This window comes from Schistocerca americana, chromosome 1, assembly GCF_021461395.2.
Source record: "Schistocerca americana isolate TAMUIC-IGC-003095 chromosome 1, iqSchAmer2.1, whole genome shotgun sequence".
In the NCBI taxonomy this organism is placed as follows: domain Eukaryota; kingdom Metazoa; phylum Arthropoda; class Insecta; order Orthoptera; family Acrididae; genus Schistocerca; species Schistocerca americana.
In genome coordinates this window covers 476,201,839-476,219,830 of record NC_060119.1, presented here as the reverse complement: position 1 = coordinate 476,219,830, position 17,992 = coordinate 476,201,839, and the positions used below count along the sequence as shown (strand labels likewise).

Sequence of the window (17,992 nt, the reverse complement as noted above, 5' to 3'; positions counted from 1 at the left end):
CGCTCTGGGTCAGTACTGATGCAAATGGCAACCTCTGCCCAGTCACTCAGGTTACTTGCTTGTGACAAGTTGGGGGATGTTAACGTTACCATCACATCACATAAGAGTTTAAACATGGTCCAGGGTGTTATTTTCCATAGCGACCCACTTTTGCAGTCTGATGACGAGCTGCGCGCCAACTTAGAGCGACGAGGTGTCCATTTCGTCCGGGGCGTTCATCGGGGTCCGAGGGACAATCAGGTTGCTACCGGTGCCTTCATCTTGGCCTTCGAGGGTGATACATTACCGGAGAAAGTCAAGGTGATGGTCTACCGTTGTGACGTCAAGCCCTATATCCCTTCCCCGATGCGGTGCTTTAAGTGCTGGAAGTTCGGCCATATGTCTTCCCGCCGCACTTCCAGTCTCACATGTCAAGATTGCGGACGCACATCGCATCCCAATACTCCATGTGCCCCAACTCCCATCTGTGTCAACTGTGGAGAACATCATTCACCTTGCTCGCCAGACTTCAAAGTCTTTCAGAAAGAGCGATTAATCATGAAATATAAGACCCTGGACCGACTGACCTATACTGAGGCCAAAAGGAAATATGACAGACTACTTCCTGTGAGAATGACATCTTCTTACGCCACTGCTACAACAACTGTGCTAGCCCTTTCAGTTTCGAGACTTCCAGCCAGCTCGATGAGCAGTACAATTCCTCCTGCCCCCTTGCCCGTGGGGGGCTCCACCAAACCGGTTCCTCCTGCACCACCAACCTCAGGAGCAACATCCTCCCACCCATCGAGGATGTCTGTCCCCGCTTCTCAGCCGGAGATGCGTCTCACTTCTTCGGCTACACTCGCCCGTCAGGGTTCCCTTGGGTCTCTCCCTTCCCAGGCTTCCACCAGCGGGAAGGATGACGCCCGACAGTGGCATAAGTCCCCACCATCGGCTGGTCGTAGGTCTTCGTGATCCTCCACCGTCCCGGAGACTGAATCGGTGAAGCCTTCCCACCCAATGAAACCCAAGGTTCAGCGAGATAAGTCCAAGTGAAAGACCTCTAAGGCCAAAAAACATGCAGTGGCACCAACCCCACCGCACCGTTCGAGCTCTGCATCTGAGGTTGAGGTCGAGATCCTGGCGTCTGCTGAGGCCCTTGACCTCGCCGGTCCCTCAGACGCCATGGATGATACTCACGTGGGTACTGAAACAGTGGCAGTGAGTGAACATACGGCGTAAACGGCCTTCCCAGTCCTTTCATGCCTTTCTCAGCCATGGACAATACCATCCTCCAGTGGAACTGCAGCGGTTTCTTCCACCATCTAGCTGAGCAACGACAACCTATCAGCCTTCACCCTTTCTTCTGCATTGCCCTCTGTGGCTATCGGGGTTATTATAAGAACCAGGCAGCTTATGAAAGGGTGTCTGGTGGCGTTTGCATCTATGTCCTTAACTCTCTTCACGGCGAGTCTGTCCCTCTACAAACAGCTTTAGAGGCTGTCGCTGTTCGGGTATGGACGCCACAGGCTGTTACCGTCTGCAGTCATTACCTTCCACTGGATGATGATTTCGCGCAGCATGTCCTGGCTGCGCTGATAGCACAATTGCTGCCACTTTTCTTGATACTGGGCGACTTCAACGCCCATAACCCTCTGTGGGCTGGGTCAGTGGCAACAGGTCGACGCACAACCGTCAATCATTTATTGCCGCACCTCGATCTTTTGATCCGCCAACGCAAGCTGGAGTGTTGGGAGCGGTATGTGTCCACCATTGGCCGTCATGTCACTCCATCGCTCTCACTGAATGGAGCAGTTTGTACAGACTCCGACGTAATTGCCAACAGCTTGGAGGAGCATTTTGCTCTGAGTTCCGCTTCTTCGACTTACACACTGGCCTTCCGCTCCATTAAAGGGCAGAGGCGGTATTCCTGCCTGTCGGAAGAGGCGACTAAAAGGAGTCTCAACTGTTTCGGCCTTTACTGTGGTGGTCCCCTAAGGGGTTTGACCACTCCATTTCTAAATTTTTCCGTTAGTGCGTACCATTTGGGGAAGGACACCTTACGTGGTGCATCTTAAATCCATCTTGCCCTAAGATCTGGCACACCTGATTTTTCATGGACTTGGACTTACATCGAGCTTCCAGCCACATCCACTGCACTGTGTTCCGGGTAGCATACATTCCCTCCAATGTGCAATTCCATCTTTGCCCTCATGATGTACATGGATATTTAGACACCCGACATCCAGCACGGTAGCCAGTCCGTTGCGGTGGGGTCGTCATGTACCCTCTTGGCGGTAGCCCCATGACTACATAGGGATCGCACTGCTGATGCCTGAGCTGCTACCTCCCCACGTACGCCGAGGAGTAGATGCCTATCCCTCTGGGGCATCGGCACTCCTGGCAAAGGCCATCCTGCCAGGTGGTCTTTGCTACGGCTGGGTGGCGCCTGTGGGGGAGCCCCTGGTCGGAGTGGGTGGCATCAGGGCGGATGACCCGCAATGAAACGTGGTACATCATCTCTCGCTGGTGGGCCTCCACCAGCAGTCTCTAAGCGATCGAGGTCTAACCTCAACGGGAAGAAATTTGATTAGAGATCGTTTCCCTCCCTGGCCACTCCATGGTAGGATCGTATGGCTAAAGAAGGCAGTGGAGAATATTCACCCCGGTACCTCGTCTGCACGCGGGTTGATGGGGAATCGTTTATGTCGACCAAGCACCAGTTTTTTGTGGAGCATTTAGAGGACAAGTTCGGGGAGGTGGAGGGCTTGTCCAAATACGCTCTGGTTCTGTGCTCATCAAAACAGCGTCCTCTGCCCCGTCACGGAGGTTGCTCACTCTCGACAATTTGGGGCTGTATGCAGAGGTGCTCGGAAAGGAGGCGCCAGCCTCGAATGACGAGGTGTTCACTTCGTCCGGCGCGTCTATCTGGGTCCAAGGGATAATCAGGTAGCCATCACTGCCTACATCTTGGCCTTTGAGGGTGATGTCTTACCCGAAAAGGTTAAGGTGTTCGTTTACCATTGTGATGTGAAGCCATATATCCCTTCTCCGATGCAGTGTTTTAAATGCTGGAAGTTCGGGCACATGTCATCTCGCTGTACTTCCAGCATCACATGTCGAGATTGTGGACGTCCTTCGCATCCCAATACTCCATGTGCTCCACCTCCCATCTGTGTTAACTGTGGAGAACACCATTCCCCCTGCTCACCGGACTGTAGGATCTTCCAGAAAGAAAGGAGGATCTGGAATATAAGACCCTGGACCGCCTGACCTACACTGAGGCAAGGCAGAAATATGAGCGGCTACATCCTGTGCCAATGACATCCACCTATGCCGCTGCTGCAACACCGGTACGATGCTCTACCGTGTCGTCACGTACTGTTGCCTCTCAGCTATGTCAGAATGAACTGTCCCCCTTGGTTGTGGGGGGCACTTCCCCCTCTGTTGCTCATGCTCCATCTACTTCAGGAGCAACACCACCCCAACCATTGGGGACATTAGTTCCCCCTTCCCAGCCGGAGAAGCGTCAGACTTCTTCGGCTACTCTAGCCAGGAAGGGGTCCCTTGGGGCCCTCCCATCCCAGGCTTTGCCCAGTGCCAAAGCGGACACCCGCAAGTATCTCAAAAAACCACCAGTCGCTGGTCGTAGGTGGTCACAGTCGTCTTCTGTCCCTGAGACTGACCCAGTGAGGCCCTCCCAGCCAGACCCACCGAAGACACAGCACGCAAAGAAGTCCAAGAAAAATGCTCTCAAGCATCCTGACATTGCGGTGGCACCTGTCCCACCGCAACCTTCCCACTCTGCGTCTGAAGATGAGGTGGAGATTCTGGCGTCCGCTGAGGACCTCGATCTCGCCAATCCCTCGGACGCAATGGATATCTGTCGCACAGGTAGTGACTCAGTAGCAGCAGGGGCCCAGGAGGCGTAATCTGCCTCCCCAGTCCCTTCACTCCTTTCCCATCCATGGACAATATCATCCTCCATTGGAACTGCAGCGGTTTCTTCCACCATCTAGCTGAGCTGCGCCACCTTATCAGCCTTCTCCCTTTCTTCTGCATTGCTCTTCAGGAAACTTGGTTTCCAGCAATGCAAACCCCCGACATCCGTGGCTATCGGGGTTATTATAAGAACTGGGCAGCTTATGAAAGGGTGTCTGGTGGCGTCTGCATATATGTCCTTAACTCTCTTCACAGCGAGTCTGTAACTCTACAAACACATTTAGAATCTGTCGCTGTTCGGGTGTGGACGCCACAGGCTGTTATCGTCTGCAGTCTTTACCTTCCACTGGATGGTGATGTCGCACAGCATGTCCTGGCTGCTCTGATAGCTCAATTGCCGCCCCCTTTCCTGTTACTGGGCGACTTCAACGCCCATAACCCTCTGTGGGGTGGGTCAGTGGCAACAGGTCGAGGCGCTACCGCTGAGCATTTATTGGGCAGCTCGAACCCTCGATTTTAAATGATGGTGCCTTCACACACTTCAGTGTGGCGCATGGCACATACTCCGCGATTGACCTTTCGATCTGTAGCCCTAGCCTCTTACCGTCTGTCCAATGGAGTGTGCACAACGACCTGTGTGGTAGTGACCACTTTCCGATCTTTTTGTCACTACCACAGCGCCACTCTTCTGGGCGCCCTAGCAGATGGGCTATGAATAAGGCAGACTGGGACTTGTTTTCCTCCACTGCCGCTATTGAGACTCTCTCTAGTGATGACATTGATGCGGTCACCACCAGTATCGTCACTGCCGCCGAATCTGCCATTCCCCGTTCTTCTTGGTCCCCTCGGCGGCGGACTGTGCCTTGGTGGTCGCCTGAGATCGCTGAAGCGATTAAAGATCGCCAGCGGGCGCTCCAGCGTCACAAGCGGCATCCCTCCATCGAACACCTTATCACCTACAAACAGCTGCGTGCGCGAGCCCGCCGCCTTATCCGCCAACGCAAGAAGGAGTGCTGGGAGCGGTATGTGTCCACCATTGGCCTCCATGTCTCTCCATCGCAGGTCTGGGCCAAGATTCGATGCGTCTACGGCTATCGGACCCCTGTCAGCGTCCCTGCGCTCTCACTGAATGGAGCAGTTTGTACTGACTCTGACGTCACTGCAAACCGCTTGGCAGAGCATTTTGCTACGAGCTCCACTTCTGCAAATTACCCCCTGGCCTTCTGCTCCATTAAAGAGCGGATGGAACGTCGGAGTCTTTCTTTTCGCACCCACCATTCTGAATCCTACAATGCTCCATTCAGTGAGTGGGACTTTCACAGTGCCCTTGCCTCTAGCCCTGATACCGCTCCTGGGCCAGATCGCATCCACTGTCAGATGCTGAAACACCTTTCAGTGGACTGCAAGCGACGCCTCCTCGACCTTTACAACCGTCTCTGGGTCGAGGGTGAGTTTCCGTCGCATTGGCGGGAAAGCATTGGCATCCCCGTTTTGAAACCTGGAAAGAACCCTCTGGAGGTGGACAGCTACCGTCCCATTAGCCTCACCAACGTTCTTTGCAAGTTTCTTGAACGGATGGTGAGCCGGCGCTTGAATTGGGTACTGGAGTCTCCGGGGCTTCTGGCTCTGTCTCAGGGTGGGTTCCGTAAAGGCCGCTCCGCCGCCGCCAATCTGGTGAGCCTGGAGTCGGCCATCCGTACTGTCTTTGCCCACCGTCAGCACATGGTCGCTGTCTTTTTCGACATGCGGAAGGCGTGCGATACGACATGGCGTCATCACATCTTTTCTACACTTCATGGATGGGGTCTTCGGGGCCCTCTGCCGATCTTTATCCGCAATTTTCTGTCGTATCGTACCTTCCGCGTGCAAGTCGCGGCCTTGTATAGTTCCTCCCACGTCCAAGTGAACGGTGTGCCACAGGGCTCTGTTTTAAGTGTCTGTCTGTTTTTAATAGCCATTAACGGGCTTGCTGCGGCCGTGGGAAATTCTGTCTCCGCTTCCCTGTATGCTGACGACCTCTGCCTTTACTATAGCTCTATTGGCATCGCAGCTGCTGAACGTCAGCTACAGGGCGCTATCGGCAAGGCGCAGTCTTGGGCTGTAGCGCATGGTTTTCAGTTTTCGGCTGCCAAGACCCGCGTTATGCATTTCTGCCGGCGCCGAACGGTCCAACCTGAGCCGCGGCTTTATCTTGACGTCGAACGTCTTGCTGTGGTGGAGACCCACAGGTTTTTGGGTGTAGTTTTTGATGCTTGGTTGACTTGGCTGCCTCATATTCGGCATCTTAAACAGGCATGTTGGCGGAATCTAAATGCTCTGCAATGCTTGAGCCACACCAGCTGGGGCGCCGACCGATCTACCCTGTTACGGCTCTACCAGGCATTAATCCAGTCTCGTCTGGGTTATGGGAGCCTGGATTATGGCTCCGCATCCCTGTCTGCGTTGCGGGTGCTGGACTCAATCTTACACAGTGGAATACGACTTGCCGCTGGTGCCTTCCGGACCAGCCCTGTGGACAGCATACTAGTGGAGGCAGGTGTCCCTCCCCTGCGGTTACGGCGCCAACGTTTGCTGGCCGCTTATGCTGCCCATGTTTTTAGCTTGCCTGGGCATAGGAAGTATCGTCTCCTGTTCCCGCAATCGGTCGTCCATCTGCCAGAACGTCGGACCCGGGCAGGTTGTACGATCGTGGTCCGCATCAAAGAGCTTCTCTCCGGGCTTAGGGTTTTCACTGTTCCACCTCCTTTCTGGGCCACTTTGCGTACTTCCCAATGGTGTGTTCCTCGCCCTTGCCTTCGGCTCGACTTGGCACAGGGCCTGAAGGACTCGGTCCCTCCAGAGGCCTTCCGCCGCCGTTCTTATTCCATCCTGGCCACATATCAGGGCTCTGGCGTTGTATACACTGACGGTTCGATGGTTGCTGGTCGTGTCGGTTATGCGCTAACTCTAGGGGACCATTCCGAACAACATTCCTTGCCGGATGGCTGCAGGGTTTACACTGCTGAGCTGGTCGCCATCTTTCGTGCCCCAGACTATATCCGCTCCTGCTCAGGTGAGTCCTTCGTTATCTGTAGCGATTTCCTGAGCAGTTTACGAGCTCTCGACCAGTGTTTCCCTCGTTCTCGTCTGGTGATGGCTATCCATGTGTCCCTGCATACTCTTGCCCGTTGCGGCCGCTCTGTGGTCTTTGTGTGGACCCCCGGTCATGTTGGTATCCCGGGCAATGAACGTGTTGACTGCCTGGCCAAACAGGCCACCAGTGAACCCACTCTAGACATTAGCCTTCCGGAGACTGATTTGAGGGCAGTCTTACGCCGCAAAGTTTTTGCGCTATGGGACGTTGAATGGAGTGAACTGACCACGCATAATAAACTCCGTGCTGTCAAGGAGACGACAGCTGCGTGGCGCTCATCCCTGCGAGCCACTCGCAGGGACTCAGTAGTCCTTTGCCGGCTCAGCATTGGCCACTCGCGGCTGACACACAGTTATTTACTGCGGCGGGAGGACCCTCCTCGATGTCGCTGCAGGGCGGCTTTGACACTGGCCCACATTTTGTTGGCCTGCCCCCTTTTAGCTGTGGTCAGGCAGACATTTGCGTTGCCTGATACGCTCCCTGCCCTTTTATCTGATGACCCTGCTGTGGCTGGCTTAGTTTTACGTTTTATTCGGGCAGGGGGTGTTTATCGTTTAATCTGAGTGTTTGTACTGTTCTTTTGTGTTGATTCTGGCCATTGCCCTGCAATTTTAATCTGAGTTTTTAATGTGTTTCTCGGTGGTTGGCTTTTCCTTTTTTGTTTCTATGGTCGGCCAACCACCGTCACAGTCTGTGTGATTTTACTTCGTCTTGTCTGGTCTTTGTCTAAGTTCCTCTTGTTCTGTGTCGTCTGTGATCTATTCTGTTACTCGTTTTTATTCTCTGTGGGTGTTTTTAGTATTTGGAAAAAGGGACCGATGACCGTAGCAGTCTGGTCCCTTTAATCCCACAAACCAACCAACCAACCAAAGAGCAGAGGGAACGTCGGAGCTTCTCTTTTCACACCCACCATGCTGAATCCTACAATGTTCCATTCAGTGAGTGGGAATTTCACAGTGCCCTAGCCGCTTGCCCTGATACAGCTCCTGGTCCAGATCGCATCCACTGTCAGGTGCTGAAACACCTTTCAGTGGACTGCCAGCGACGCCTCCTTGATCTTTACACCCATATTTGCGTCGAGGGTCAGTTTCCGTCGCATTGGCGGGAAAGCATTGTTATCCCCATTTTGAAACATGGCAAGAACCCTTTGGAGGTGGACAGCTACCACCCCATTAACCTCACCAACGTTCTGTGCAAGTTTCTTGAACGCAGTGTGAGCCAGCGGTTGAGTTGGGTACTCGAGTCTTGAGGCCTTCTGGCTCCGTCTCAAGTTGGGTTCCGTAAAGGCCGCTCTGCCGCCGACAATCTGGTGAACCTGGAGTCAGCCATCTGCATGGCCTTTTCCCGCCGTCAGCACCTGGTCGCTGTCTTTTTCGACATCCGGAAGGCGTACGATAAGACATGGCGTCATCACATGCTCTCTACGCATCATGGTTGGGGTCTTCAGGGTCCACTGCCGATTTTCATCCGAAATTTTCTGTCGCATCGAACCTTCCCCGTGGAAGTCGCGGCCTCCCATAGTTCCTCCCGAGTTCAGGAGAACGGGGTGCCACTGGGATCTGTTTTAAGTGTCTGCCTGTTTTTAATAACAATTAACGGGCTCTCTGCAGCGATGGGAACGTCTGTCTCAGCGTCCTTGTATGCTGACGACTTCTGCCTTTACTATAGCTCTATTGGCATTGCAGCTGCTGAACGTCAGCTGCAGAGCGCTGTACGCAAGGCGCAGGCTTGGGCTGTTGCGCATGGCTTCCAGTTTTCGGCTGCCAAGACCTGCGTTATGCATTTCTCCAGGCGACGCACGGTTCACCTGGAGCTGCGGCTTTATCTTAATGGCGAACTTCTTGCTGTGGTGGAGACACATAGGTTTTTGGGTGTGGTTTTTGATGCTTGGTTGACTTGGCTGCCTCATATTCGGCAGCTTAAACAGTTGTGTTGGTGGCTTCTAAATACTCTGCGATGCTTGAGCCACACGCATTGGGGCGCTGACCAATCTACCCTCTTATGGCTCTACCAGGCGTTAATGCAGTCTCGTTTGGATTATGGGAGCCTGGCTTATGGTTCAGCATCCCCTTCGGCGTTGAGGGTCCTGGACCCAATCCTTCACAGCGGGTTACGCCTTGCCTCTGGTTCTTTCCGGACCAGCCCTGTGGACAGCATACTCGTGGCCGCAGATGTCCCATCACTGTTGTTACGGCGCCAACGTTTGCTGGCCGCTTATGCTACGCATGTTTGTAGCCTGCCCGAACATCCTATGTATCGTCTTCTATTCCCACAGTCGCTCGTCCATCTCCCAGAACGTTAGCCCTGGTCGAGTTGTACGATTGTGGTTTGCATCAGAGAGCTTCTCTCCGGGCTTGGGGTTTTCCCTGTTCCACCTCCTTTCCGTGCCCCTCTGCGTACACCCCTTGGTGTGTGCCCTGCCCTTGCCTTCGGCTTGACTTGGCACAGGGCCCGAAGGACTTAGTCCCTCCGGAGGCCTTCCACCGCCGCTTTTATTCCATCCTCTCCATGTATCGGGGCTCTGGAGTTGTTTACACTGACGGTTCCATGGTTGTTGGTTGTGTTGGTTATGCTCTAACTCAAGGGGACCATTCCAAACAACGTTCATTGCTGGCTGGATGCAGCGTTTTCACTGCTGAGCAGTCTCCATCTTTCGTGCCCTAGAGTATATCCGCTCCTGCTCAGGTGAGTCCTTCGTTATCTGTAGCGACTCCCTGAGCAGTTTACGAGCTATCGACCAGTGCTTCCCTCGCTCTCGTCTGGTGATGGCTGTCCAGGAGTCCCTGCATACTCTTGCCCGTTGCGGCCGATCTGTGGTCTTTGTGTGGACCCCCGGTCATGTTGGGATACATGGCAATGAAAATGTTGACCGCCTGGCGAATGAGGCCACCAGTAAACCATCACTGGAGATTGGACTCCCGGCGACTGATTTGCGGGCAATTGTACACTGCAAAATTTTCGATTTATGGGACACTGAATTGCGCAACCTGCCCGTGCCAAACAAACTCCGTCCTATCAAGGAGACGACGACTGTGAGGTGGTCATCCATGTGGGTCCCTCGCAAGGAGTCTCTTGTCCTCTGCTGGCTGCGCATTGGGCACACTTGGCTGAACCACGGCCACTTATTGCACCGTGTGGACCCCTCTCTTGTCGCTGCCGCTCTGCTTTGTCTGTGGTCCACATTTAGCGCTGCCTGATACGCTCCCTGCCCTTTTAACAGATGACTCTGCCATGGCGGACTTAGTTCTGCGTTTTATTTGGGCAGGGGTTTTTTATCATTTAATATGAGTGTTAATATTTTATTTTATTTTTTTGTGTTGATTCTGGCCTTTGGCTTACGCTTTTTAATGTGTTCTCGGTGGCTGACTTTTCCTTTTTTATCTCTATGGTCGGCCAACCACTGTCACACTCTGTGTGATTTTAATTCGTTTTGTCTGTTCTTTGTCTGCGTTTTTCTTGTCCTGTGTCGTCTGTTGTCTCGCTTATCCGTTTTTTTTTTACTCTGTGTGGGTGTTTTTAAGTTTTGGAACAAGGGACCGGTGATCGTTGCAGTCTCGTCCCTTTAATCCCACAAACCAACCAACCAACCAGGACGCATGTGGCCGAATTACAACTCCTTGCACAAGAGTGCCCCTTGTGCCTATGTCTCCAAGAGACACATTTTCGGGCCACTGCTGCTCCTTCTTTACGGGGCTATACCGTGTATCGAAAAGATGATCTGATGGGGGAAAGGGCAAACGGTGGTGTTGCGGTTTTTGTCCGTGACATGCACCACTCATCTCAGCTCCCTCTCGTTACGGACTTGCAAGCAGTTGCAGTTGACCTTCTTGTGGGGCAGAGGCTCAAAATCTGTTCCGTTTACTTACTGCCTCAGGATGCAATAGACTCTGAAGCTCTCACAGACCTTATTAGCCAACTCCCCCGCCCATTTCTCCTTCTGGGGGACTTCAATGCTCATAATGTCTTATGGGGCTCTACGACTACTTGCCCCAGGCGTCGCGTTCTGGAAAGCCTCTGACGTCCGAAGACCTGTGCATCCTCAACTCTGGTGCTCCCACTCATTTCTGTACTGCTTCTGTGTCGTCGTCAGCTTTTGACCTTTCCTTTTGCTCTCCAGCACTCATGGATTCTGCTCTGTGGGAGGTTGTTGCTGACCTCCATTCTTGTGACTACTTCCCCCTTTGGATTCGCCTCCTGGATGAGGCTGTGGCATTACCAGTGCCGCCCCAGTGGCACCTCTGCAGAGCTGACTGGACACCTTTCAGCCATTTGGCTGTTTTGGAACACCGTGCCAGCGTCCACGAATGGGTCGACCATGTTACAGCCATGATCTCCCATGCTGGTGAATTGTCCATCCCACGGTCCTCAGGTCACCCCAAGAGGCATCCTGTCCCTTGGTGGACCATTGAGTGCCGCTCAGCCATCCGAGCCTGCCGTGCAGCTCTGCGCCGCTTCAAGTGCCTTCCCTCAGCTGACAATCTGACGGCCTTTTGGGTGGCAAGGGCCAAGGCTCGGCGAGTGATTAAAGAGAGCAAACGATGGTCATGGCAATCGTTCTTGAACTCCGTCTCCCGCTCCACTAGTTCTACGAAAGTATGGGAAGCCATCAGGAGGATTTCCGGAAAACGCAGCCAACTACCTGTCACAGCATTGCTGGCTGCATCAGGGATGTCTCCTCACGGCGCCGAGAGACATTGCCCAGACACTGGCCATGCATTTTGCGGAATCTACCGCCGCTATTAACTGTGATCCAGATTTCTGCCGCTACCGCACTGCCATCGAGAGGGCTCACTTGGACTTCCAGTCTCCCAATTCTGAACCCTACAACTGCCTCTTCACAATGTGGGAACTGGATTTGGCTCATGATACTGCGCCCGGTCATGATCAAATCCGGTACAGCATGCTGCAGCACTTGCTGCTGCCATCCAAGGAAGTTCTCCTGAATTGTTTTAATATTATATGGTTATCCAGCACGTTCCCTGACTATGGTGGGAGGTGATTTTGATTCCCTCCTCAAACTGGGGAAGGACCGAACGCATCCCAGTAGTTATCAGAGTACTGCTTTGACGAGCTGTGTCGGGAAGACGTTGGAACGCATGGTCAACTGTCGCCTGGTTTGGCTGCTCGAGACCAGGCAGCTCCTTAGCCACTCTCAGTGTGGCTTTCGGAGATGTCGTTCAAATATAGAGAACTTGACCCTGCTTGAGGCGGCCTTCCTATGTAACCAGCATTGTCTAGGTGTATTCTTTGACATTAATAAGGCGTATGACACTACATCGCGCCGCCTTATCCTCAGTCAACTCCATCAGTGGGGCTTTTGTGGCCATCTCCCCATCTTCATTCGGTCCTCTCTTTCCTACCGCCTATTTCGATATCTGGTTGGTAATGTGCTATCTGATTTGTACGTGCAGGAGAATGGTGTTCCTCAGGGAAGCGTTTTAAGTGTCACCCTCCTTGCTAGTCAGCAGTTGCAGCTTACGATAAAGCGATTAGAGGCATGGACTGCGAAGATGGGTTTTACCTTTTCTGCAGACAAATGTGTGTGTGTTCATTTTAATCGTTCTCGACGTCTTTTTAATTTCCCTGAATTGCGTCTGAGGGACACCATTCTTCCTTTTAGCGACACTGCGAGGTTCCTGGGCCTCAATTTTGATTCCAAGTTGTCGTGGTTGCCGCACCTTAAAGACCTCAAGGTGCGGGCCCTGAAGGCACTGAATATTTTGAAGTGTCTGAGCCATCAGTCCTGGGGAGCAGATCGGGCGCGTCTGCTGCAGTTTAATAGGGCTTTCGTCCGATCGCGTCTTGACTATGGATGCACCGTGTATGGGTCAGCGATGCCATCGTATCTGAAGATCCTTGACGCAGTACACCATGAGGGTATCAGGCTGGCCACTGGTGCCTTCCGTACCAGTCCCATCCCCAGCCTGTGTGCTGAGGCAGGGGAACCGCCGCTCTCCATCCGGAGGAAACGCCTTATGGTGCGACAGGTGTGTCAATTCCTTGCCTGTCCTACCTCCCCTGAGTACCCTACCGTTCCCCGACCGTCTATGGAACGTCTCTTTTCCAGTCGTCCCAGGGCAACGAGACCATTTGGGATTCGTGCCAAGCATTTGCTTGAGTCCCTTGATGTGGAGCGTGTGGCACCCCAACTCCAGGGTTTTACCCGCCTGCCTCCCTGGTTGCTCCAGAGGCCCAGCGTCCTTTTAGACTTGTCAGAGTACCGGAGGACCTGCACTCCTGCGTTTGTTTTTGCCTCCTTATTTTACGATATTTTAAACCATCATCCTGACCATGTACCAGTATTTACGGATGGATCTGTTGTTTTCCCTGATCGAGTCGTCAAGTTACTGCTTCCTGTGGCGTTTACCATCTTTGATGCTGAATTGTTCGCGATCTTGCGGGCATTGGAGCAGATGAGATGTGTTCCCAGTCTTAAGTTTCTCATCTGTTCTGACTCCCAGAGTGCCCTTCAGACCATGGAACACTTGTACCCAGCAGATACCGTCGTCCAGAACATCCATGATGCCCTACTCCCCTGCAACGGCAGGGGAAGGAGGTTTCTTTCTGCTGAGTGCCAGGGCACGTGGGTATTAGGGGAAACGAACTGGCGGATGTGGGTGCCAAAGATGCATGTTCCTTCCCTCACGTTGTTGAATGTGCCGTACCCCTCCATGCTGTTACCTCCCTTTTGCGTTTTCGTGTTATGCTTCAATGGGAAGAGGAGTGGCTGGCAGTCGGTGCAAATAAGCTGCGTCTGGTCAAGGCCACCACACGGCCATGGTGTACGTCCTACCAGTCATGCAAGCGGGCTGAGATTCTCCTCACTCGCCTCCGCATCGGGCACAGTCCCTTAACGCATGGTTTTTTACTCCGGCAGGAAGACCCCCCAATCTGCAGTGCTTGTGGCGTCCAGATTACTGTCCGCCGCATTTTACCTGATTGTCTTTTATTCTCTGACCAGAGGGCGGTGGTTTCCTTGCCACCGGATTTGCCCTCTATTTTGCAAGACGACCCAACGACTGTGGTTAAGGTCTTACGGTTTTGTGTCCTGTCCAATTTGTTGCCTAGGATTTTAGGGAGAGGATTTTAATGTGCTGCTGGGTGACTGGCTCGGCCAGGTTTTAGGTAAGAGGTCCGCCAGTCACCATTATCTACTTGTTTCACTTCGATTTCTGTTCTCTTTCCCTTGTGTTTCCTTTCCTTTTTTAGTGTGTTTCTTGTGCTCTTGTTTGCCTCTGTATGTGAGGATTTTGAACTGTATCAGGTCTGTGCCTTTTAGCCTTTCTCCTTGTTCGCTGTCCGTCTTCGTCCCTTCACCGTTTGTGTTCCTGTTTCTATGCGTTTGGGCGCTGATGACCACGCTGTTTAGCGCCCGAAAACCTCAAACCACACACACACACACACACACACACACACACACACACACACACAGCTGCTGAACATCAGCTGCAGGGCGCTATCCGCAAGACGCAGTCTCAGGCTGTAGCACATGTAGACGAGTACTGTTTCCTCTCCCATAACTACGGAAGTTTTCCCAGGATTAAGGATTCTTCTGTAGAGGCCGGAAGCAAATTTTGTAACTCCGATCAGTCCATGCATGCCGGGCGTCGTCAAATACGCTCTCGCAATAAAGTTATTGTTGCTGAACAGAAAGTCTTTATTCTTATGAATCACGTTAAGCAAAGGTCGGACAACCACCAGTTTAGCTGGACCCGACATGGCTAAAATCAAAGTGTAGTATCCGTTCTTATCAGCACCAAGATCTTAATGGTAGCAAGGTCGCATACAAAACACACTGATATGCGATGTATTTTCTTTAGTCATTGCTCTCCCGGCACCCGAATATGACGAAGCTGCAGCGTGCAGGCTCCAGAATGTGGCCGGCCTTCCTGTGAGGGCAGCAACCGCCGGTGTTTCTGCCGGACTTGCCCGGCATTGAATACTTCCTACCTCTTTTTTCTCCCGATTATGGCTGAGGGTTGCGAGGTGCTTAGGCCCCATCTGGCCCCTGCTCGGTCGAGCGGAGGCGATCTGGAGTGAGGCAGATGCAGACCGGTCCCCTGTGTGTCCAGCCTTTGCTGTCGACACCGGCGGCGGAGTTGGTAGCGACATATGAGCCTTCCACTCTGCTCGTCTTCCTTTTTTCCCCCGGCCAGCTACGTCTGGGTCTCCACCGGGGCTAACACAAGAATATCACTCTTTCCATCTTGGCCAGAATACATCATTGGGTCGCACCAAGATCTTATATCCCAGAGATAATTCTTAGTTACGTCGGCCCGAAACGTGATGCTCCGGTATCCGGTCTCTATCGTAGAGCTACATCTTCGCGGATGTTTTTCATCCTTACCGACTGTGAACCTCTCCAACGTTCCTTTCCAAATATTACCTCAATGATTAAATAAAATCTGTTCTTATCAGCTTAATATCTGATACGTCCTGCATCGCAGGACCAGAATATTAAACACATTTTTGGTTCGTGACGGAGTGCTAGAGGCTTGCTCCACCTCTGTTGCGGGTTGGCCCGGCATTGCAGTACCGCCGGGATCGGCCCACCTAAAACGCCGTTACGATGCGAATGCAGCGTCTGAAATTCAGCGCGCCCTTGGCGAGACGTCGCCGTACTGCCAAATCGATGGTACTTTAGAAAAAATTATATTAAAACTGATTTTTCTGTTTCAGATGCACCAGCTGCTGTCCAGGACTTTGCCGCCACCACGCCTCCTGATGTCAGCGAGGAGGTCCTGACGCCGATCACCGCCACAGAGGTGCAACAGAAGGCGAGCAATACTGCTCCTGGGGCAGACAGAGTCACCTACTCGGACTTGCGTCGTGAGGACCCTCGCTGCCATGTGCTAGCTAAGATCTTCTTGCGCTGCTGGGAAGAGCGGAAGACTCCAGTGCAGTGGAAAGTATCCACTTCCGTCCTCATCCACAAGAAAGGGCACATCTCGGACGTGACGAACTGGCGGCCTTTAGCATTGAGCTCCACCATCTCTAAGCTCTTTGCTGCAATCGTTGCGGATCGCACACCCTCTGGGCAGAGCGTCTGAGCCGGCTCTCTCCAGAACAAAAGGGCTTCCGGACGTTCGAAGGCTGCTATGAGCACAACTTTATTGTGCAGACGGAAATTGATGATGCAAGACGCAGGGGAGGCGAATGCTTTCGGCTCAGTGCCTCACGCTCACCTCCTCGGAGTACTGAGCCGGATGGGGCTACCAGAGCAATTGCATCAGCTAATTGTCGACATGTACAATGGTTGCTCCACCCACGTCCGGACATCTGACGGACTAACGGAGGAGATAGAGATTCAAGCAGGGTCAAGCAGGGCTGTCCACTGTCGCCCATCGTCTTCAACCTCGCGCTCGAACCGGTACTTCGCACCGCAACCTCGCTCAGAAATGAGTGTGGTATTCCGCTTTGCGGCGTCAGTGTGAGTGCACTGGCGTATGCGGACGATATCGTGCTTCTGGCGCGGGATTCATGGTCGATGCAGACACTCCTCAGTGTTGTGGGTGAGGCGGCGACGTGGGCCCGGCTTGCCTTCAAGCCGTCGAAGTGTGCCACGCTTCACATCTGCCGTCGCGAGACATTAGGCTCGGTATTCGCCCTGCAAGGGGGAGAGCCAGCCGTGCTCGGTGAGGGCGACGCCTACCTCCATCTCGGCGTCCCTACCGGGTACAAAGTCTCGCAGACGCCAACGGTTGCGATCGCTGCAATTCTACGTGACTTGGAGCTCCTAGACGCTTCCCTGCTGGCTCCCTGACAGAGGATTCTACATCTACATTTATACTCCGCAAGCCACCCAACGGTGTGTGGCGGAGGGCACTTTACGTGCCACTGTCATTATCTCCCTTTCCTGTTCCAGTCGCGTATGGTTCGCGGGAAGAACGACTGTCTGAAAGCCTCCGTGAGCGCTGTAATCTCTCTAATTTTACATTCGTGATCTCCTCGGGAGGTATAAGTAGGGGGAAGCAATATATTCGATACCTCGTCCAGATACGCACCCTCTCGAAACCTGGCGAGCAAGCTACAACGCGATGCAGAGCGCCTCTCTTGCCGAGTCTGCCACTTGAGTTTGTTAAACATCTCCGTAACGCTATCACGGTTACCAAATAACCCTGTGACGAAACGCGCCGCTCTTCTTTGGATCTTCTCTATCTCCTCCGTCAACCCGATCTGGTACGGATCCCACACTGATGAGCAATACTCAAGTATAGGTCGAAGGAGTGTTTTGTAAGCCACCTCCTTTGTTGATGGACTACATTTTCTAAGGACTCTCCCAATGAATCTCAACCTGGTACCCGCCTTACCAACAATTAATTTTATATGATCATTCCACTTCAAATCGTTCCGCACGCATACTCCCAGATATTTTACAGAAGTAACTGCTACCAGTGTTTGTTCCGCTATCATATAATCATACAATAAAGGATCCTTCTTTCTATGTATTCGCAATACATTACATTCGTCTATGTTAAGGGTCAGTTGCCACTCCCTGCACCAAGTGCCTATCCGCTGCAGATCTTCCTGCATTTCGCTACAATTTTCTAATGCTGCAACTTCTCTGTATACTACAGCATCATCCGCGAAAAGCCGCATGGAACTTCCGACACTATCTACTAGGTCATTTATATATATTGTGAAAAGCAATGGTCCCATAACACTCCCCTGTGGCACGCCAGAAGTTACTTTAACGTCTGTAGACGTCTCTCCATTGATAACAACATGCTGTGTTCCGTTTGCTAAAAACTCTTCAATCCAGCCACACAGCTGGTCTGATATTCCGTAGGCTCTTACTTTGTTTATCAGGCGACAGTGCGGAACTGTATCGAACGCCTTCCGATAGTCAAAAAAAATAGCATCTACCTGGGAGCCTGTATCTAATATTTTCTGGGTCTCATGAACAAATAAAGCGAGTTGGGTCCCACACGATCACTG

The 17,992-nt window shown here is 52.7% G+C and overlaps 1 pseudogene; it reads left to right on the top strand.

The window, feature by feature from the left end:
- Window positions 1–15,435: 15,435 nt before the first annotated feature.
- Window positions 15,436–15,612, top strand: LOC124553910 (annotated as a pseudogene).
- Window positions 15,613–17,992: the final 2,380 nt, after the last annotated feature.